This window comes from Schistocerca cancellata, chromosome 8 (genome assembly GCF_023864275.1).
Source record: "Schistocerca cancellata isolate TAMUIC-IGC-003103 chromosome 8, iqSchCanc2.1, whole genome shotgun sequence".
In the NCBI taxonomy this organism is placed as follows: Eukaryota; Metazoa; Arthropoda; class Insecta; order Orthoptera; family Acrididae; genus Schistocerca; species Schistocerca cancellata.
In genome coordinates, this window is record NC_064633.1 from 328,817,998 (window position 1) to 328,841,788 (window position 23,791).

Sequence of the window (23,791 nt, forward strand, 5' to 3'; positions counted from 1 at the left end):
ATTATAGTGTTTTGAAGTATTATGAAGCAGCATAGACAGAGGTTAAGGGAAGTCTTTATGAGTTACGAGCAGCTCGTTTGACGTTGAGCCTGGAGAAGTGTCATTTTACATTGGAAGAAGTGAAATATTTAGGCCATATCATCAGTAAGGACGGAGTGCAAACAGATCCGAGGTTGGTACAGCCTGTAAGGGACTTTAGGGAGCCAAAAACAGTTGAGGAAGTGCAGTCATTCGTCGGAATTTGCAATTTCTATTGAAAGTTCGTGAAGGGTTTTGCAGGTTTAGCACAGCCATTGACGTGATTGTTACAGAAGGGTGTGAAATTTGAGTGGACAGAAGAGTGTCAGAAAGCGTTTGACAAACTGAAAGAAGTGTTAACATCAAATCCAGTTCTTGTGTGTCCATATTTTTAAAAGGAATTTATTCTAGCATGCGATGCATCGAATCAAGCATTAGGGTGTGTTCTTAGTCAAGAAATTGATGGGAAAGAAGATCCTGCAGCCTATGCGTCTAGGCAGTTGAATGCAGCAGAGACGAATTACTCAACAACAGAGAGGGAGATGCTTAGCGTAATCTATGGAATCACATATTTTAAATGTTATCTATATGGGAGTAGATTTCACGTAGTGACAGATCATGCTACGTTGATGTGATTTTTGGGGTTGAAGGATCCGTCCACTAGACTCGCTAGGTGGGCTGTGAAGCTTAGGAATTCGATTACGAGGTGGTGCACAAGCCTGAGAAGAAGCACGGTGATGCAGATGCACTGAGTAGAAAGGTGGCAAAAGTAGCAGTCATAGGTTATGACCTAGCAGTATGGCAAGAATTACAGGACGCTGACAACGATTGTAAACTGTATTGGACACAGCCACAATTTAATATGTACGACGGTCTTCTGTGCATGGAAACGAAGTTAGGGCCAAGGGTAGTAGCGCCAGCGAAGCTGAGAGACGAGGTTTTAAAAGAAGCACATGATCACGTGTTATCTGGTATGGGTGGAGTAGAGCGATGAATAGGAGAGTGGCAGAGAGGTATTGCTGAAGAAGTAGGAAAGTAGATGTGGATCAGTATGTCAAGAATTGTATACCATGTGCACAGAGAGCAGATTTGAGCCGGAAACGGACACAGCTACAACGATTTCTGGAAGCAACATGTCAATTTTCTATGTTGTGAATTGATGTCTTAGGACCTTTCAGTCGAACACCATCGGCGAACACATTCGTTTTGACATAACCTCGAAAAATGAGGTATGTGGAGATGGTGGCTATGCCAGATCAACAGGCAGCAATGGTCGCGCAAGCGTTAATAAACAACTGGATTTTGAAGTTTGGTGCACTGGAGACAATAATTACTGACCAAGGGACCAACTTCATGTCGGATTTAATGAAGGAACTGGGTAAATTGTTGAACGTAAAGAAGTTGAGGACAGCGAATTTCACTCAGAAGCGAACAGAAGCACAGAACGGGTACACAGAACAATTGGGAAGATGCTGAGTTTTTATGTGGATTCTCATCACCGTCAGTGGGACGAGTATTTGAAGCATATTGTATGTGCATACAATGCAAAAATGCATACCAATACCGGTTTGAGGTAGTGTACAGGCGAAAAATGACGTCACCGTTTGATTTAGTGAAGCTATAGAAAGGAAGGAGCGGTGAATCTGTACGTCAATTCGGAAGGACAATTCGCGATGTTTGGAAACAGGTACAAAAAGTGAATACAGAGTCTTTGGAAAGGCAGGAAGACGCAGTGAAGTAGAAAGGAAGTTTACTGCAGTATAGAGTAGGGCGATGGGTAATGCTATCCAACCCCTATATGCGAAAAGGGAAAATGAAGAAGTTCGTCGGGAGGTATCAAGGGCCATACCAAGTAGTTGAAACCACATCCTCGTTAATGTTAAGCTTCAGCTGCCAACTAGAACAACGATAGTACACACTGGCCGGTTGCGGCCATTTAAGGGTTGTCCAGTTGTGATTCCAGGCATGTCACAGGAAGGGAAGAGGAAGAAAGAGAGAGTGGAGAAACATATTAAGCGCAGGGAAAACCAGCAAGATAGGGTACAGCATGAAGTAGCGTATGCCTTGCGATCCAGAAAGTAGTTGAGTATTTGTAGTGTTTTGTTTTCTTGTTATGTATCATTGGGTTTGCATAGATTAATTAGGCACTGTATTTTCATATGTTGTATGTGTTTTCGAGCACTGTGAGCCTGCTGGGGACAGCAGTCTTTCTGAAGAGGGAGGAAGGGTGATGGTGATCACTGTCCTGAGGTCACTGAAAAGGGGAGCGTTGAGGAGGTTGGTAGAAGAAAAAACTGAGGACGTATTGCTGATCTCGGCAGTTAACAGCCGGTATGCCGAGATGACAAAGGAGGAATTACGGAGCTACCATGGGAAGGTAACGGTATGTCCAGACAGAGTGATCAGCACCAATATGGACACGTGCACGGTGCAGTTATTTTAAGCCAGGAGGAAAGAAATAGACTGTCCAAGGGACATCGTGGAGCCAAAATTGAGCTTGCAATGGGTCGGGATGCATTGGATCTTCTCCACCTACGAAAATTTGATAGTAGTAGCAAGTTGCTTTCAGCAGGGAGTATTTGCAGAAGCGAACCGTATAGAGCTTGAGGGGAGCGGAATTTTAATCAATGAAACTGCGTGTAACATAATAGGACCAACCTTCCATCCGCCAGCATCAATTTCAGGAGTCACGCAATTGAATGTTACACAGCCACAGCTGTAGGGGGCGAGAAGCAACATTAGAGCTATTGCCAAGGGAGAACCTGAATCAAATTCTGGAGTCAGGTCTGTTGAGATCCATAAACCAGTTCATTTCAGAGCAAGAGGGGCGCATATCAGCCGAACAGCTTGTGCAACATGTCGCTCAATATAGGGAAAGGCAACGACAAGAAACGATCGTTTTGAGCACCTTTGTGATAAGTTCCATCGCAGCTTTAACTTTGTTGTGTGTTGTTTTCATTCTGATCAGGCAGAGAGCCACTTCCAAGAGGGAACCGACGGTAGTCCAAATCCCAGTGGATTGAATACCAAGGGTGTAAGACAGATAAATGGTTCAAATGGCTCTGAGCACTATGAGACTTAACTGCTGAGGTCATCTGTCCCCTAGAACTTAGAAATACTTAAACTTAACTAACCTAAAGACATCACACACATCCATGTCCGAGCAGGAGTCAAACCTGCGACCATAGCGGTCGCGCGGTTCCAGACTGTAGCGCCTAAAACCACTCGGCCACTCCGGCCGGCTAAGACGGGTAGGTAAGGGGTTTACCGAGCATTATGTGGAGTGGTCATCCAGGAAGGAACTTTTACGATTTGTCTCATGTCATGTGTTTAAGAGGACTAGACCACATCTAAGTTTTCTAATAGTAGTAGTAAATATGTCACAAGTACGTGTCAACCCAAACAAGTTTAAGGGTAGTTAGAGGTCGACACGGGGACCAGGTCTTTCCAAAGGGGGGAATAATGTAGCGACATTACCGTTTAAGATAGGAAAAGTTAGATTACTTCTGAGTGCACAAGTTACAGCCAGGCATGGCCCTGTTGACAGTAAGTTAGGCTTACCAGAGGTTGCGAATTAGAATGGAGGCCACAGGGATGTAGAACCATTGAAAAGAGTAAACGCAGCAGTTTGCATGGCGCAAGTTACAGGCAGAAGGGACCCACTGGCCTACCTAGGTGTTATGAGTACGTGACTTGGAGTGGCGCATTAGCAAAACAGAGACGCACAGCCGTATATAAATAGGTGCCATTGGTTCGTCATAGTTTCCAGACGTCTGATCATTGTGATTGCGTCGATGTAAAAAGAAGTAAAGTATGATCAATTACAATTGAAAAAAATTGACATCACGTTTCTCGTTCTAACTCCTCCAGTCCACTCAGTCAGCAGTTACCATAAAGTAAAACGCCACACAAAAACCCTCACTCTTCTACCTGCCAGCTGAGTTGCGGAGTTTAAACGGAGAGGAGTGGGAGTGCGGGTTAGTGTATCTTTCCTCGAACGTTTCTGGCGTATTTCACTTGCCACAGTATGCAAGACACCATACCGAGGAGATGCAGATTCAGGGTTCGCTTCTAGGGGTGAGGGACATTTTGTGTGTGTCCCAAAAAAACTTTTAAATACTGAGATGTGTAGAGGTATAATAATGACAATAATAATAATCATAATAATAAATTGCATAAAATGTCTCAATATAATAATTATAAACAGTTTATTTACCATAAAACATTTTAAAAATTTTAATGTAACAATAGTACGCTGTTTACACGGATAGCTGGCTGGCTCTGAGCACTATGCGACTCAACTTCTGAGGTCATCAGTAGCCTAGAACTCAGAACTAATTAAACCTAACTAACCTAAGGACATCACACACATCCGTTCCCGAGGCAGGATTCGAACCTGCGACCTTAGTGGTCGCTCGGTTCCAGACTGCAGCGCCTATAACCGCACAGCCACTCCGGCTGGCTACATGGATGAATATTACATGTAATTGAACTTCAGAAAATTATATCCTTAAGCAAAGCATCGTCTTCTTTCTTTTCCTTTTGGCTTTTTCCATTTTCCTATGGCTTCGGCATTTTTGTACATCGGTCTTGACGGTGTTAGTGGCCTTTGGTGGCCAGATGCTGTTCCTGACGCCACAGTTTCCACGAAAAAGAACTTGTGGGCCTAGAGCTGTAAAACTGCACTGGACTACCACATACCGTCATAAGAAAGTGTAGACAATGATAGTTTTTTCCAGTAGCCTTGGTCAATTAAGATAGTAACTGTGTTACCTGTACGTTAGGTGTGCTGCATACCTATCGGGCGTTACCTCATTTCGAGAGTTTTGCTTACATATGCGATCAGTGTCTTACCAGGTTTCCCTAGAAACCAGAAGCGCTGAGCCATCTAGAAAATGAATGAGGATATATAACGGCCCAGGTAATCTATGGAACAATTTTGTACTAAGTAGTTATCCTTCTGTGTGGTACTTACAAGTAAACAGTATGTATAACAAATTGAGAATGTCAATGTTCAATTCAGATTTTATTCGAAAATTGAGGATTCCTAACGTGAAACACAGGAATGTTGTAGTAAAAATAAAAAAATAGAAACAGCTTTATCATACAACGCAAGAAAACACAATTTCCTCAAAATAAATAAATGAATTACTTAAATAAATAAATAACGCAAAATATCGCTTCAATAAATCTTCGAGCTTATATAAAACATGTTTCTGTTATTCATAAATAACTTTCGCACTTATTAAATAATAACAAAAAACTCTAGCATTTGATCGTGATGAATAACTTTTTACTGAGTCCAAAATCATATCAATAATTATATAGGCTTTTGTATGTAATCTCTACTTCCATCAAAAACAATTGCTTTGGTTACATAAGAACGCTGAAATTACGCGATCAAATAATTCTTAATACTTACAGAATGCAATTTATATTTTGTGCGCAGAAGAAACAAACAAACAAACAAAAAAGAGAAGTTACCGGCTCCCATTGTCTCTCCCACAGCTCAGCACGTACAGTATCTTTTCCTATCAAAGCTGTTGGCAACCGTACCGTTTACTACGTCATTGATGTACTGTACCAAAACTACCGAACCGTAATTTTGGTAGAGCACAGCTCTGTCTGTGCCCTATCAGTCTGGGTTCGATGTAAATCTCATACTGATGCGTGATAACAGTTACTAAATATTTGCGTAGCAAATATCTGAGACGGGGCGTGACTACTGCAACACGACTCTACGGGCTACCAATACTTTTCGTTGCCATTTTATTTTCGATGTATTTTTCTATGAATCGAATTTTGTATATAAGTGCGCTAGTGTTCATATGATGAAATATTTCGCCATTGTTAAGTTAAATAAACTTTAGTTGTAAGCTAGTGCAAGTAGACACGCTGGCTTAGTCAGAGCGGTACGATATTCTCAGACATTGCGCTGAAGTGACAGTTTCATTATCGCTGGGCGCGCTAGCTGTTCAGTACAGTGCAGAGGAGAACGTAGAAGAGAGTTCATAAATGGTTGATAAATGGTCATAACACAGGGATGCTGAAGTAAGTAATGACTCGGTGAATGATCGGGTGTGGACGGGAGAAGTAAACGGCACTAAACTGGAACAGTATAATTAACGCAAGAGGATGTAAATCAGCATGAAAAGTACTATGGGCCCGATTCGTTTTGTTACGGATCTACAAGAAGAAGAGCCTGTGTCACACATTATCAACGAACAATGTTTCACATTGCACCGACGTCATCTCAACGTGAAGTAACATCCAACTAATTACTTGGTCTGACTTGTATACGGCTAATCATCGTCATAGTTCATTTTCGTCTCTGAATAATACCGAGCTATACTAAAGTGTTGACCGTCCATTTTACCCAACATAGAATACCTAAACAGGATCCATCCTATCTTTTACTGGTTGAGTAATTACTGATTGAGAAATTGTTGAAGTGTTTTATGAAAGAAATAGTAGTAATTAAAATTTCAATAAATAGCAAGACTACAATTAACAGAAATGCTCAACTCTAATGACTAGTAATTTGAAAGACAGTACTTAACACAGCAAGATTCAGTAAAAGATGTTTTTTTCATGAATAAGAAAGTTTTCAGTTTTACGCAACTGCAATTAGCCAGAAATGTTTGCTAACGTCTTGAGCAAATAATAGCAGTAACTTCACAAGGTAAGTAGCAGTAATTGTTAACGAATAGTAATAAAAGTTAAAGTGCATGAAACGAACGAGTCAGTAAAATTATATCACCAATTTTGCCATTCTTTGACAATCGAAATTTTGACTTTGCAAATAACATAACTGTAACTCACAGGAAAGTGATTACTGAATTTTGAATTTTCCTTTACTGTCGACATTGCTGCAAGTACTGAGCATTGGCGATTCTGTCATAAGTGCACCTACAGTTCATGGATTTCATTTATCCTTCGAATTAGACGCCTTTTGCGCACAACAGGGAACTTCAGGCAACGGTTCATTGAAGTCCTAATTAACCGGAAGTGTAGGGGGTGGTTATATAACCACGCCGATATTTACCTATCCGGGTGTGGGATACCGCCTAAAAACCATATTCCGGCTGGCCAGCTCAACCAGCCCGCTTCGTTAATTCGCCTCGGCTGCCTCGCCCTCCGTGTCCCGGAAGCAAGCACGTTTGTGCTCTCAGCTGTCCGGACGGGTACTCTTTCAAAAGAACACGTCCGAAAATTTGAGAAGCACATACGTTACTCAGTTAACGTAAGAACTATACTAGCAACAGTCTCTCACAACTTTCATACCATCAACACCTACAAAATATAAAAATCGGAGGTTGCACTCATAATTATCAGCTTCTCACTAAGCACTACGATTATAGCGCTGGCCTGCAAACTATGGGTTAACAGCATTCAAATGAGAGGAATACTGTTTTTTCAAGTCGTTTCCTCGTATGTTAAGGAAGTCAGTTTTTTCTGCTTTTGTTCCTTACTGAGGACGGGGCGGGGTGTTCTTTAGCTATTTGATCTACCTTTACTCAACTTCTTGTGGTTTGTTTTTTATATGTGGATTCACAAACCGCTCCAGATTGGTTGTTGACAGTTGGTAGGGCAGCCTGTACCGATGCACATCAACCTGGCTCGAATGTTGCCAGTCGAACCACAAGGCCTTCCACGTGAAAAAGCCCTCCCACAAGCAGCTGCGAAGTGTTCTGTTCTGAGTGTAGCTTGTTAGTTCTAGAATTCTTTGTTACTTTCGATCCTCTTAAGAAGAGAACATGGCAAATACCATACCCGATTTCCCAGAAACTTCTCTGAGTGGAAGAGGGATCCAAATAATCGAACAAGTGAGTAGGCTTATTCGTAGATACTCCGCAATTTCTGAGAAAAAGACGGTCAAAGTTTTCAACGATATTCAGATGACTTATAGATTACGATAATCTCAGCCGAAATAGTGGCACAGTGGCTAGCGTCGCAGCTTCTTAATTTTGCACCCCGAGTTTAAACCCGATTTTCTTTTTACCAATCCGTGTCCGTAGAAGGTTACTACTCGAATGTTAGGGGGTACAAGGGCATTATATTAATCGTCAAATTACAAGTGGGTTTCACAATAAGTATCATACACGTGTGTACGGTGTTTACAGGGGTTACGAACTTTTTAAATAATCGCATTCTTACATTTCATTCTCATATCAATTCTTACATTATTCTTACATTTCGTTCTTATGTTTATTCTTCAGGAAGATTTGGTGCAGTCTCTTGAATGGTACCGATCGTAGAAAAATTCGAAATATAGAAATTCCGAACGCCACGAACATCGCACAGTGACATTTCTTTGTACGAAACTCATTCGGGAAAGAAACGTCGCTAACATTTATGAGGATTTCGCATGTTGGTAATAATTTCGCGGCAAACCACGCATAATGGATCACTTTACCGAAAACTAGAGCTTGCAGTTGATTGTGAATCGAGGTACACCACAGGATTTTCACTGCAAACAATTTCAAATAATTTTCTCATCCATTTATTACTGTTTCTCTTAAATTTATTTACCAGACATACAATTAGTAGACGAATAAGGACAACGTTCTTTCAATATATGTTGGAAAACATTCGTGTAGTTGTCATCTCTGGACATGGGTAGAGAATTGAAAAACAAAAAATCAAAATAATTGTCAGATTTCCAACATACGGGGCAGAATATATAAAACATTCTCGGTATTCTTGCCGCGTCAGTTCTGGATAAAATCTCGAGCTTTCGGCGATTACCTCCATCGTCATCGTCAGGAGCTGACTGTCTTCACTGCTGCTGTGGTAGCCTCTATATAACCCGAAGACGGCTTCTCATTGGTCGGCTTATGATTGGTCGGCGATTACGTGCTGCTGTCTCAGACGGTGTCACTGTGTGCGCCGGTGGCGCCAACGCTTCCGTTTGAACGTAAACATTGGAAGGAGCGTCTCTGCTGCTTCTCTGCATCAAGCGCTCGTTTCCACGCACAGCTCAGATGGTATCCGCTATCGCGGTTAAAGTTGTTTTGTCTCATTCTTATTTCAACAGCCTTCTTAATAACAGAATGCCAGTACGCGGAGGCATGGGACAGAATTTTAGTTTCATCGAACAATATTTTATGTTTGTTCGTGAGGCTGTGCTTCGCAATTGCCGATTTCTCCAGTTCTCTATTTTTAATATGGCGTTGGTGTTCTGCATAGCGGTCGGAAACAGTACGAATCGTCTGATCTATATAATTGCTTCCAACTTCACAGGGTATATTATAAACTCCACGGACCCTGAGGCCGAGATTGTCCTTAACAGGGCGCACCATCTCCTTAAATTTCTTAGGAGGACGAAAAATCAGTCTTATACCTCGTCTACGCAGGACTCTTCCTATTTTGCTGGAAATCGCGCCACAAAAAGGAAAAACCGCAATCGGTGTTTCATCCTGTGAAGTTGCAGCATTTTCACGTTTCCTTCTTTTGGAGAACGCTGCCTTTATATCATGTGCACCATAGCCATTCTTTCGGAACACATTCTTCAGATGGTTAATCTCGGACCTTAAGTGGTCCTCTTCAGAAACAGTTTTGGCTCTGTATACCAACGTGTTCAAAACGGCTCTCTTCTGAGCAGGATGATGAAACTCTGTGCATTCAGGTATAAATCGGTATGCGTCGGCTTACGGTATACAGAGTGCCCAAGACGCCCGTCCGCCTGTCGTTGTACTAAAACGTCTAAGAAAGGCAGTCTACCTTCTTTCTCCATCTCGACAGTGAATTGGATGTTCGAATGTATGCTTTTCATGTGTTCCATGAATTGTTCGAGAGCTTCTGCGCCGTGTGGCCAGATCAGAAATGTATCGTCAACGTAACGACAAAATAAGGATGGACGGAGGGGAGCCGAATTTAATGCACGTTCTTTAAAATTCTCCATAAAAAAGTTAACCAGTAATGGAGACAACGGAGAACCCATCGCTGTAACGTCTGTCATTTCATAAAATTTGTTACCATACAAGAAGTAGGTGGTCGTCATCATGTGCCGGAACAACTTTATAGTTTCAGGAGGAAAAAGATCCGCCAGCATTTTCAAAGTGTCCTCCACAGGAACTTTTGTGCATGGAAACGAGCGCTTGATGCAGAGAAGCAGCAGAGACGCTCCTTCCAATGTTTACGTTCAAACGGAAGCGGTGGCGCCACCGGCGCACACAGTGACACCATCTGTGACAGCAGTACGTAATCGCCGACCAATCATAAGCCGACCAATCAGAAGCCGTCTTCGGGCTATATAGAGGCCACTACAGCAGCAGTGAAGACACAGACTCCTCTCTGGCCGGACATGGGGGTTGCACCCCTCTACCATCCTCCACACCTACAAATCCTTAATCCGTCCCATCCTCTGTTATGCCAGTCCCGCCTGGATATCTGCCCCCCCCCCCCAAATTCTGTAAGTCCCTCCAGATCCTTGAGCGCCTTGCCTTTCGTATACGCCTCCCGTCCCCCACACGGATCCTCTATGACCTCATTCCTTTCCCCCATCTGCTCCTATTCCTCGAACATATCCGCATCCTCTACACCTCCCACTGCCTTGATCCCCCTCACCCCCTGGTTGCTCCTCTCCTCTCCCATCCCCGCCCCCTGCCACATCTTCACTGTTATGTACCCCCTACCCTCCATCTCCACACCGTTCATCTCCTCTCCCTTCCATCAACTCCCCCTCCCAGATGATGCCCTCTCTCCCTCCATTTATCCCTCCTATCAACTCTGATCCTCACTCCCCCTCCTTTCCTCTGTCCTTTTCCCAGGCTCCCTCTCCCCCCCCCTTCCATCCTCTTTTTTCCCCAGCTCCCCTCTCTCTGCCCCCTTCTCTCCCCGAAGTCCTTTTGAATTTCCCTCCTCTGCCTTTTCTCATTCCCTCTCGCGTCTGCCCTGCCCCTCTCCCCCCTTATGAGTCCTCTCCCTCCTTGGTCCCCCCCCCTTTTTCGTTTTTTCCTCTCCTCCCTCCTTGTTTTTCCCCCTCCTGCAGGTCTCCCCCCCCCCCCATCTACCCTTGGCTCGAGAGTGTCCTCTTTGTGCCGCCATTTTCGTGCAGTGTTTTACAGTGAGTGTTTTACAGTGAGTGTTCTGTGTTGTGTGTCTTTTGGGAAGTGTTGCGAATGGCCATCATACTGTCGCTGGGTGTGATTTTTTTTATGTCTTGCGAACAGAAACCAGACTGTCTCCATGTTTTTTTTTAATTGTGTGTCTACTATGTTACTTGTCTGATTCCTGTGTGTTTTATTAACATTGCCAACCCCTTTCCTTTCTGTTTTAACTTTTCCGCATTTTTCCGCCATTTTACACTTTAAGTCACCGTTTTATCGCCTGTTTTTCTTGTTTCTTTTCTTCTTCCGTTTTTAAAAAAATTCTGTAGGCTGTAGAGCAGCGAACTAAGCTGCTGCCAGCCCGCCCCCTTCGGGGGGAATTGAAAATCAATAAAGAAAAAGAAAAAAAAACAGTGAAAACAGTGCGCCCTACGGCGCTCTACGGCAGAAGCATCAACGCCAGGCTGATGCGTCACCGTCTGCAATCGGCTTGCGACGTCCTCGGGGCTTGGGCCACCAAATGGCGGCTCAAGTTTAACGCAGCCAAAATTCAGGCGGTGATCTTCACCAGAAAGAAGATTCCTGCCGACCTCCAGCCACTCAGCATCATGGGAGGCCCCATCCCATGGTCGAACACCGGACGCTACCTAGGCGTCACTCTGGACCGGCGCCTGATGTGGAAGGCGCACGTCAGGGAAGTAAGGGGTAAAGCGCTTGGCAGATTGCGCTTGTTATACCCCTTGCTGAACCCAGCGACGACCCTGCCCCCACACTGTGGCATAACTCTGTACCTGATACTCATCAGGCCTGTGTTAGAGTACCCTGCTGTGGTGTGGGGCAACGCGCCCGACTCGTCCATCTCCAGGCTGCAGACGGTCCAGAACAAGGCGCCTAGGTTAGCGCTTCACCTGCCACGAGACTTCAGCACCGGAGACCTCCACAGAGTAGCGGGAGTCCCGCTGCTCAAGCACCGATTCCGGCAGGCGGCGCATCGTTTTTACGCGGCCGCCCGGATGTCGGAGAACGAGCTGATACGCAACTTGGGAAACCAAGTGCACTGGCGCCCGATCACAAGGTGGCCAGACCTGTTGCTGGAGTGAAGGCACACAGCAACACGAGCCAGATGCAGTAAAAAGAAGAAACGCAACCGTGAAGAAGATTCCGACGAGAGGACTACTTCAAACTCACCCAGGCAGAAGTAGGAAAGGCGTGATCCGCTCACCCTACAACATACCGGAGTACGATTCTCCGTGCATTTGCATAGCGTATCAGTGAAGACAGTCAGCTCCTGACGATGACGACGGAGGTAATCGTCGAAAGCTCGAGATTTTATTCAGAACTGACGTGGCAAGAATACCGAGAATGTTTTATATGTAAGTGCTGTCGCGATAAACTTCGTTCCCATAGGGGCAGAAGTGAGAAGCCGCACGCTATTCACTATAGCACAGCTTCTGTTGAAGTATTTACTCGCTAAAAGACACATAAAGTACCTAAAAAGCTTTGACTAAGCGAAGATTCGGGGAAATCTGGTTATGACACTCACCGTATTCTCCTCGTTAGTTTTAAGTTAGCTACGAAATTTGGAAACTGATACAGGAGAACAGAGACTAGTTTGGACCGGTGGGCAGTATGGGGCATTTTTCTGGTGTCTCTTGGTTTTGCCACAAAACAGCGGACGCACGCTGTGCTTGCACTGAAGTGCAAATATTACTCCACCATTCGCTAGAATTTGAGGGATGAAGCTGTTGAGTTTGTGTCACTAGTGAATTTTATTTATTTTTTTGCGTCGAAGCTGGTGAACGACGTAATTTTCAGCATCAGATTATGTTAGAGGTAAGATGTAATTTTACCATACTAATATTATTATACAAGTTGCCTAATGTAGAATGCGTGGCAGTAATGAAATTCTGCTCATTCAATTCGGGCCCAGTTTTAATGTCAGTCGAGTTAGTGAACGCAAGACCTCCGGTCTAGATTGCATCCCATAGGTTCCTTCCAGAGTATGCCGATACAATAGCTCCATATTCAGCAATCATATGCAACCCCTCACTCGACGAAAGATCCGTACCTAGAGATACTAATACTTAAGAAACTACACACGATTAACACGCGGAGTTGTAGATCTATATCACTGACGTCGGTCCGCTGTGGGGTTTTGGGACGAATACTGTGTTCGAACATTATGAATTACCTCGAACAAATCGATGAATTGACGAACAGTCAGCGAGGATACAGAAAATATCATTCTTGTGAAACACATTTAACTCTTTATTCACGGGAAGTAATGACTGCTTTCGACAGGGGATCTCCAATACCATATTTCTAGATTTCCTAAAGGCTTTCAATACCGTTCCTGACAAGCGATTTGTAAACAAATTTCACGCCCATGGGTATCTTCTCAGTTGTGTGACTGGTTTAGTAATTTCCTGTGATATCTAGCGTTCGCCAAGAAAGTGTTACGGGCCCTCTACTGTTCCTAATCTATGTAAACCGTTGAGGAGACAATTTGAGCAGCCTCTCAGATTATATGAAGATGACGCTGTCATTTAACGTCTAGTAAAGTCATCAGAAAGTCCAAACCTATTGCAAAATGATTTAGACAGGATATCTGTATGGTGCGAAAAGTGGCAATCGTCCCTGAATAAAGAAAATGTAAGGTCATTTACATGAGTATGAAAAGAAATCCGTTAATTTTCGGTTACATTGTGAAACACATAAATTTATAGGTTCTCAGTTCAACTAAATACCAAGGAATTACAGTTGCGAACAAATTTAAATTGGAACTATCACAAAGATAATTTTGAGGGAAGGCTAACCAAAGACTGCTCTTTATTGGCAGAACACTTAGAAAATGCGACAGGTCTACTAAAGAGCTGCCTGCACACAGCTTGTCCGTCCTCTGCTACAGTATTTCTTTGAGAAATAGGATCTTTAGCAGATAGGATAGACGGAGTACATCAAAAAAGTTCAAAGAAGGGCAGCTCGTTTTGTATTATCGCGAAATAGGGGAGAGAGTACCACGGATAAGATGCGCGAATTGGAGTGGCAATCATTAAAACAAACGTGTCTTTCGTAGCTGAGAGATCTTTCCTCGAAATTTGAATCACCTGCTTTCTCCTCCAAATGCAAAAAGATTACGCGGACCCCCACCCACATAGGGAGAAACGATTATCTCAATAAAATGAGAGAAATCAGAGCTCGTACTGAAAGATTTGAGTGTTAGTTTTTCCCACAGGGTGTTCGAGAGTGGAACAGTAGAGAAATAGCTTGAAGGCGGTTCGATGAACCTTCTGCCAGGCACGTAATTGTGAAATACAGAGTAGTCAAGCAGATATAATAACTGTAGAGGTGTCGTTTTGGTTGGGGATCTTCTTCTAGCCATTTAAAACAAAACAAATGTCCAAATAAAAATTATATGCAGTTATAACCTATTTCAAAACAACCGTAAGAGATTTATACCAATTTTAGCCTAAGTGTTCCGTTATAGACCGCCGTTCCCTGGTGTAAAGATATGAACGCTTCTAGTAAAAATTCTTATCGGCATTATGATCCCCGCTCCAGGACCTGGTACACTATAAGATAAAAAAAAAGGAAAGAATTATCCTGGGCATTTCCAGACACGTCTTCGCTGGTCACCGACACTCATCACTGATGACAATTCTACTCCAATCAATGGGATTCGAGGTCTGAGACCTGTCTGGAGAAGCCCCTCACAGCGTTCCGATACCAACCTGATTGCCGCACGCCATACGGCCCGATACCCTGGAGAAATGATCCGTGGCGCCATTTATTTTCATAGCAGGACCCCTTTGGTTGTCATCTGCGGCAGTCTTACAGCACAGCGGTACGTCGACAATATTCTACGCCTCTTTTCTTGCTCAGCATGGCAAGCCGTACTGGACTTACATTTCAGCAAGACAATGCTGTGGCCGAGTGCTTCTAAGAGCTTCAGTCCGGAACCGCGCTGCTGCTACGGTCGCAGGTTCGAATCCTGCCTCGGGTATGGATGTGTGTGACTCCCTTAGGTCCGATAGTGCTTAGAGCCATTTGAACCATTTTTGACAATGCCCGACCGCGCACGACAAGAGTTTCTACTGCCTGTGTTCACGCTGGCCAAATCCTACCTTGGCCAGCAAGGTCGCCTGATTTCTCTCCAACTGAGAACGCTTGGAGCATCATTGGCAGGGCGCTCCAGCCAGATCGGGATTTTGACGATCTAACGCGCCAATTGGAGAGGACATCTAACTATCAATCAATGCCTAGCTGAAGTACTGCTCGCATAAGGGCTAGAGGTGGAGAAACGTGTAATTAGAATTATGTATTAATACCTTCGGCTGCTGACACCTGTTGATATATATCAACGCCTGTCAGCAGCCGAGGGTATTAATATACAGGGTGGTCCATTGATCGTGACCGGGCCAAATATCTCACGAAATAAGCGTCAAACGAAAAAACTACAATGAACGAAACTCGTCTAGCTTTAAGGGGGAAACCACAGTGCGCTATGGTTGGCCCGTTAGACGCTGCCATAGGTCAAACGGATATCGACTGCGTTTTTTTAAATAGGAACCCCCATTTTTTATTATATGTTATTGTAGTACGTAAAGAAATATGAATGTTTTAGTTGGACCACTTTTTTCGCTTTGTGATAGATGGCGCTGTAATAGTCACAAACATATAGCTTACAATTTTAGACGAACAGTTGGTAACACGTAGGTTTTTTAAATTAAAATACAGAACGTAGGTACGTTTGAACAATTTATTTCGGTTGTTACAATGTGATACATGTACCTTTATGAACTTATCATTTCTGAGAACGCATGCTGTTACAGCGTGTTACCTGTAAATACCACATTAATGCAATAAATGCTTAAAATGATGTACGTCACCCTCAATGCATTTGGCAATACGTGTAACGGTATTCCTCTCAACAGCGAGTAGATTGCCTTCCGTAATGTTCGCACATGCATTGACAATGCGCTGACATGTTGTCAGGCGTTGTCGGTGGATCACGATAGCAAACATTCAACTTTCCCCACAGAAAGAAATCCGGAGACGTCAGATCCGGCGAACGTGCGGGCCATGGCATGGTGCTTCGGCGACCAATCCACCTGTCATGAAATATGCTATTCAATACCGCTTCAACCGCACGCGAGCTATGTGCCGGGCATCCATCATGTTGGAAGTTCATCGCCATTCTGTCATGCAGTAAAAGATCTTGTAGTAACATCGGTAGAACATTACGTAGGAAATCAGCATACGTTGCACCATTTAGATTGCCACCGATAAAATGTGGTCCAGTTATCCTTCCTCCCATAATGCCGCTCCATACATTAACTCGCCAAGGTCGCTGATGTTCCACTTGCAGCCATCGTGGATTTTCAGTTGCCCAATAGTGCATATTATGCCGGTTTAAGTTACCGCTGTTGGCGAATGACGTTTCGTCGCTAAATACCGATTCCAGCGCAATTTGTCTGTTACTGATGTGCGGATTAGCCGCGACAGCAGCTAAAACACCTACTTGGGCATCATAATTTGTTGCAGGTCGTGGTTGACGTTTCACATGTGGCTGAACACTTCCTGTTTCCTTAAATAACGTAACGGCACCTCACCTCAACCTCTCGATAACAGCAATATTCTACTGTGTTTCTGTAAAATAGTTAACATATTTCTGTGACAACATTCAGATTTGATGTCATTAATGTAGAGGCACTTCGATACATCGATATGTATACATTGCAATGATATTATTGTTATGTGTATTATTTCTTTTGTCACTGTGATCATTGGCGTACTTGTAACTCTGATTTTTGGGCGCATAAGCGGTTATTAGAGAGTAAAGCTTTGGTCGCCATGTTAAAAAGACACAAATTGTAGTTTGTTTATGAAATGTGAACTTTAACAGTGAGGAAGATATTTTCAAGCATGTTTTATATTGTGAAGTGATGTTTCGGAACGAGTTACGTGATATTGCAACAAAAGTAATAAAAAAGTAGTGTAACTTAAAATTCGGAGTGCTGATTACTTTTTTACATCACCATTGTCCTAACTTGCAAAAGTTTAATCTTCAAGAATGGTTTATGAAACACATCTATAAAACTTTTGAATATCGCAGAATAACACCTAAGCCTCTTTGCATCCGAGCTTGGAATCATCACTATCTACATTTTCGACAATTGAGCCATGAGTTCGCAACGAGACCAGCGTGGGAAACACGAAAAGATGAGTGCCTAGTTTATCCATTATTTCAAGAAATGACTCTATTAACTGTGCTCCCTGCCACATAACTTTGTTGTTGCCCGAAAATACAATATTTAGCAACGTGAGCAAGACTACAATCGTAATTAATTTTGACCTTTGTTGTGGTAGGGTTGTTCGAATCGGCACACCGTTTTAATCTACCAGGAAGTTTCAAAGCATTGTGTGTTCAAACCAACCTTCGGGTTTCCTTTAACGGAGGTTACTGTCCGGATGGCTCCAGTAGTTTGTGCTTTGCCTCTAATGAAGTCGCCGGAAAGGTAAGCCGCGACCTTGTTTCCGCCTTTCCTCGAGCGCCTCGCGGGTCGGATGTCGTAAGGCGGCAGCTGTGCAGCACAGTGCGGCGACTGCGCGCCGGCGCGCGTCGCGGTCGATACGTCAGCAGCTGGGGAGTGGAGGGGCGCTGAGCGGCGCAGAGCCAGTGCGGACGTCCGCGCGAAAAGTTCGCCAGCTGAGCACGACGGCGACCGACGGCGGCGCGCGAGAGCAACACGCAGCAGCAGCAGCAGCCGGCAGGGACGCCGCACCGAACGACGCGGAAACTGCGACTCGGCTCAGGTGAGCAGCCGGTCGGGCTGGCACGCGCCCACGAAAAGTTCTGCAAATACAGCCGGCAGCGCTCCAAGCACACGCTCAGCTGCTGTAACTGCGCCGCGTCGCACTGTGATAGCGGCGAGCATATCTCAGAGCGACCTCCCCGAGGGCTTTGTTGTGCCTAATCCACCGGCGTCGTATATACGTCTCCAGAGATACTGTTGCACACCATTCTGTGTCGACCACGTTGATATTGTTTCACAGCACAGTGCTGACAACTGCACTTCTATGTATAGTTGTGTGCATTATGAATTAGTCTAACACCTGTCTTATGTTTTTCATCTACATCTTACACCGTAAGTACCATACTACATATTCCGCCTTGACTATCATTGCCTTTATTTATCTCACAAGCGTAATTTCGACGTGTGTGCCATTTTCAAGTGATAACTCTGGAAGAAGTGCTTCGGCAAGTACATATTCTTCGTACCAGCCATATTCGCACATTTCACTTCAACTGCTTAAGAACAAGTAGTTCTCGTCATCTGTTTAAAAATAACACTTGATACAATAAATCCTATCGAATCAGTGTAAATGCTGCGCCCCTTTAACTGTTATTTGTCACTTTATTATTTTTTTGTTTTTTTTATTTTTTATTTTTAGTAACTTTGGTTCGTGCGAATGCAGCCATCTCCGCAGTGGAAAGAAAGACGTTACGACAGTGTGTTTGAGGCGACTTTGGTGTCAGTAATGACGGTACACATGTAAGAACAAGAGACAGACAGTCGCCGAACGGAGAAAAGTCTCTGATCTGGCCTGTTATCGAACTCGGGCCCATTCGGTTAGCAATATGTCGTGCTGCCCTTGCAGCTACCGAGGCGGGCGACTTCGGTTTTTCTTAGGGGTTACAGATTGAGCAAATCTTATGAAAATGCTTCCACACGACGACTTCTTAATACTAAAGGATATGTATCGAAACGCTTCATATCCAGTTAACACTTGGAAATAGTTGTTGTTGTAGTCTTCAGTCCTGAGACTGGTTTGATGCAGCTCTCCATGCGTACCTCAGCGATACAGATAGCCGTACCGTAGGTGCAACCACAACGGAGGGGTATCTGTTGAAGAGGCCAGACAAACGCGTGGTTCGTGAAGATGGGCAGCAGCCTTTTCAGTAGTTGCAGGGGCAACAGTCTGGATGATTGACTGATCTGGCCTTTTAACACTAACCAAAACGGCCTTGCTGTGCTGGTACTGCGAACGGCTGAAAGCAAGGGGAAACTATGGCCGTAATTTTTCCCGAGGGCATGCGGCTTGGGTACAGTACACACACGAAAATCATGATCGTGAAATACATGACTGAAGTGACTGTCCAGACGGACTGTGATGTCGTTTCTGAAATACCACTAAACCCCACCCCCTGATTCTGTAAAGAATTGAACTCCCATGTACAAAACAGCTTCAAATGTTCCATTACTTTACAAATGAAATAATGCGTTAAGTATTTGAAGTTAAACATGTAAGCTAGAAGAGGTTTAGAAAAGGTTTGAAATTATGTTTCAAGTTTGTTGGAAGCCGGTATGTGCTCTCATTATCGAACAACGGATGGGTACCGTCTGAGTAATTTGCACTCCATTCTAAGCAAAAGTTAGTTTTCCGCACTTTTCAATGTTTATGACGCCGTACCTCCTGAATCATATGTCGTTCAATGATATAATTTTGCAGGATCATTTAGTGATACATGTGGATACTGTCTGAAAATGTGTCGCGAGAAGAGATAGCTCTAATAAATTATAACCTCTGCCTGATACTGAAGGTTTACTGCATAAGTAGCGAAAATGAAATGAGGCACATACTTTACTCCTTTCATTATTTTGTAGAGGGAGTCAGCGATAAAAAGTTTCTGAGAGGTTGGAAATTACGTGTAAAGTTTGTTGAAAGTCCCTAAGTGCTCTCATTCTCAAATACTGGGTGAATATATATTGGGTAATTAGCGCGCCTTGAGTTACGTTACCTAAAGACATATCACAGTCGATAACCGTAAAACTTGTTTTACTGCGTTAAACCTTTAACATGGGATTACAAGTCTCAGTGCGCAATTAAAATTTTTAAAATTCGGTGCGTAATTATATGAAATATTGAAAAATGAATTTTCTGTTGCCTCTGGAAACCTTAGATAGGCAACCTGCAACTGGCGTTAGGTACGATGAAGCGGATTAGCCATTTAGTAATATGGACTGCAGATCTAAAGTAAACAAAAAATAAGCCACCGAACGTTGTGTGGTGGAAGGTGCATAGGGTAAAAATTATTAATGCTGTCTCCCCAACCCTCTGGAAACTTTTGGCAGTAGTTGTACGATATACATGATGTCCCAAGAGGACAGGTCATTACTCAGGTATAACACAGAGACGACTATTCGAAGCAGAGAAGTTTAATAACAATGGGCTTTAGAACGCGTTCTTAAAGAACTATGACCACTACTTCATTTTCGATGCTCTGAAACAAATCTCTCCTACTCCATGCTGTTTGCTCTCCATATTTCTGGAGGAGATAATAGTCGTCCTATAGACATGGACTGTCACTTGTTCAGAAGACGACTTGTGTTTTCTGAGTAGCGAAGACGAACAAGCCCTCATAGCTCTTAAGGCATCTCTTTGGAGCCCAGTATTTACTGGATACTTTTTTTCTTTTTTTGGTCCATACTACACCCTCAAAGAATATGGAAACCAAGTTGCTTGCTGTAGAACAGATTTGATTCACAGTATCGAAGATGCAGTGCTCACAGCCATTAAGTTATGTATTTTAGAGCCCATGTTTACTACACCTCCAATGCCTGAATTTTGACTATTCCTCTTAGAACACCTACATACACCACAATTTTCATCAGAGCTTTGTCTGTTAGGTAAAACAGCTTTTCTGAATTTGTCTTGCAGCTATACTTAGTTCTAACGAAAGGTGTGTTAAATAAATATGGAACAAACTTGGACCTCTAAGCTACAGATTAATCTGTTATCCTAAATTCTGCTGTCGCAGATTTAACGAATAATTTCTTGAAATATTCAAATATCTGTGATGACTGACTTCCGTTCTGAAGTTCTATTGTCTTCGAAGCTCTATATTTTCATCATCATGTGGGTTAGGTTAAAGGTAGCGCAATGCCAGAAAACAACTCTGACGTCCCGTCAATGCTGAGATAGAGATTGGACGCTTGCGCAGCTGGAGAATATAAGAGGGAAGTATTCGAAGTTTGATTACTGAATTATCTACAGAAATGGCCTGAAATGAATACCGGAAAACATGGAAAACCTACTTTAGGATGGCTACCCGGGTCCAGCATTCCAGCCAGTGAAGCGCCTAGCTCGGAAGCAGTAGAAGGCAGAAACATTGAGTTTTAAGAGCCCGTCGACGACTAATACAGTACAGTCGGATTGCAAGGATGGACAAGGAAGGAACTAATCAGGTATAAATGTTAAAAGATTTAGAAAAACTACAGGTAACGTAACGACTAACGGCTAGGGAGTGTTTCGAACCCTGCTCTTTCCAGTTATGTGTTCATTGTTTAATATTTCGCTCTGTACGTCATATTTTTTCTGCTTACAATTTTTTCGGGCAGTTTGTCACTACTTTTCAAAATCACTCGTAAAGGATGACCAAAGATTTTCGTTATAAGGCCATAGTAGCCCGTTGCATGCAAGTCGGTGCTTACACACCCGCTTCGGAGTCGCTGTGGGGTTGCATATAAGCTGGAGCAACGTCCTCAAACGTGTGGATTTTTTTTTCTCCATGGTGGGCAGTACCAGTCTGAAAATCTTGTAAGGGTCTTTCAGGGTAGGTTGCGTTGAGAAATTATTGTTAAGACAAAGATTCGATACCCAGCGCCATTTCCCAATCAGTTAGCATTGAAGTTATCCAATCAAGGCGTTTCACGCGCAAATTCAAGCAGCCCGCCGGATACAATTACTGTCAGTCGTTCTCATAGCATAGATGACAGTGCGGGCGAGGCTGCTCACTTTTGGCTGGAGTGCGATCCCTACTACTGTCCTATGTCCAGTTTTTGTACCGCATTCTTGTTGGTTTGGACAATACCGTCTCTGGCGGGTCTCTTGAATTCGCACGCGCTGCGGCCTGATTGGCTAACTTCAATGTTTATTAACTCACAACGCATCGATTTTTTTCTGAACAGTTATTCTTCAGCACAACCCAACCTGCACCATTGGGTCCCGGGTTCGATTCTCAGCCTGGGGACTGGTGTTTATGTTGTCCTCATCATTTCATCACCATCATCATCATTCGTGACAGTTGCTACATTGGACTGTGAAAAAATTGGGCTGTGTAAAAACTGGGACTTTGAACGGGTGCTGACGACCGTGCAGTTGAGATCCTCACAAACCAAATATCATCATCATGACAATCCACCTCTACTATACTTTTATAAGTGTTTCAAACTGTTTCTGACCATTCAGGATATAACATGGTTCAATTTTCGGCAGCGGCAGTGCATCGTACACAAATATTATTTCAGCCTGCCACAACCAGTAGATGATGCTACATGTAGCCTAGAAAAGACTGCAATTATTTCAGTCACCCTGTTGATGGGGGTGTAACAACAGAAAGCTATCGTGGTACTGTGAAAGAAAAGTGGGCGGTTACACGTTGCTGTGAACGTCAATAACAATTACTTTTAGGCCTATCACAAAACATTCGCAGTAACAATATGACACCTTGGTTGTGACATATTCTGTATTTGCAGTGAGTCTTTAATTCAACCACAGCTGTTTCGTTTTATTTTAAAGTATTTTCGGCTGTAAATTGTCTCCGTACATCCATGCTGTGAAGTGCAGTGTAGTGCCATATGCAACAAAAGCTTATTCTAGTATCTAACCCTCAAAACTAAGCGATGTGTCGATACAAGAGCTTGACCACTGACGACAGGTTGGATTAACGAGAATCATATTTGGTCGAATTAGAAGTTTTGTCCCGTTGCAAAAAATATCGTAAGCAAGAAAAATTGATGTCATTAGTTTTTTGTCATTAACAGTCTGGATCACAGCCATATTCAATTGCTGCCACGGTTTGCCGTGTGCTCTTCTACTGATGCTTTTGGTAAGATCCTTGCGTATGACTATGTTCTGCCAACCAGTGTGGATGGCTGCGACGAGTGTGCGTTAGGTCTGACTTTGGGAGCTTAGCAGCAAAGATACTGCCATGAAAGTGAAGGCACAGGAAGAAACCAAGTGCCAGGGAACAGCAGCGTGCTGTCAGAAAGAGCCAGCGAGCTCCCCACCCGACGGCTGCAGCATCATCAATAACTCATCACGCTCTACCGCACAGTTTGTCTTAATGAGACAGTCAAACCACTGAACTGCGTCTCTGTTTAGTCTTGTAGCCGGGAAAGTCTAACTCAGTTTAACTACCAGCCCGACACTATGAAAGCAAAACAATCACTCGCAACTAACATTAAGCCTGTCAATTGTGAAAATACCTGAGTCTAACTATCGAGTCATGGTATCGCTGACTTGTACACAGACGTACAGTAATTTTATACCGTTAATCCCAATAAACCAGTGAGATAATATAGTCAGCTGTGGTAGCACTTTTTTCTCTTCAACTTTCCTGTTTCACCATTTCGTTGAGCAGCGGATGATGATCTGTTTTCCTGTCCTACTCCCTACTACATTTGCAATTATGGCTTCCCCTATAATTCCTATAGTTACTACTCTGTCTTTCAAACCCAACGAAGTGGAGCTGAAAAGGTACTACGTCAGTAGTATCCGTAGAATGGTAACGGCGCGAATGGAACTTCGTCCGTGAAGTGAACGAGATACTGTTGGAAATAAACTCAACTGAAATTCAGTTGACGGGATACCGATGGCCAATAGACCTGCATCCGAAATAAAACTATTTTACTAGTAGAAATAATAAATTTCAACGT

General features: G+C 43.4%; 1 protein-coding gene across 4 annotated transcripts in view; it reads left to right on the plus strand.

Annotated features, from left to right (window-relative positions):
• The window catches only part of LOC126094841 (uncharacterized), a 255,530-nt gene that overhangs the window by 11,023 nt on the left and 220,716 nt on the right, over window positions 1-23,791 (plus strand). Inside the window, exon 2 of one of the 4 annotated variants that reach the window (XM_049909441.1) lies at window positions 17,824-17,885. The exons of 1 other annotated variant lie outside the window; for it this stretch is intronic. The gene's annotated coding sequence lies outside the window, so the exon portion shown is untranslated. Of the gene's footprint in view, window positions 1-17,516; window positions 17,886-23,791 lie in introns of those variants that run through there. 2 more of the 4 variants (XM_049909440.1, XM_049909438.1) reach the window with 2 other exon arrangements.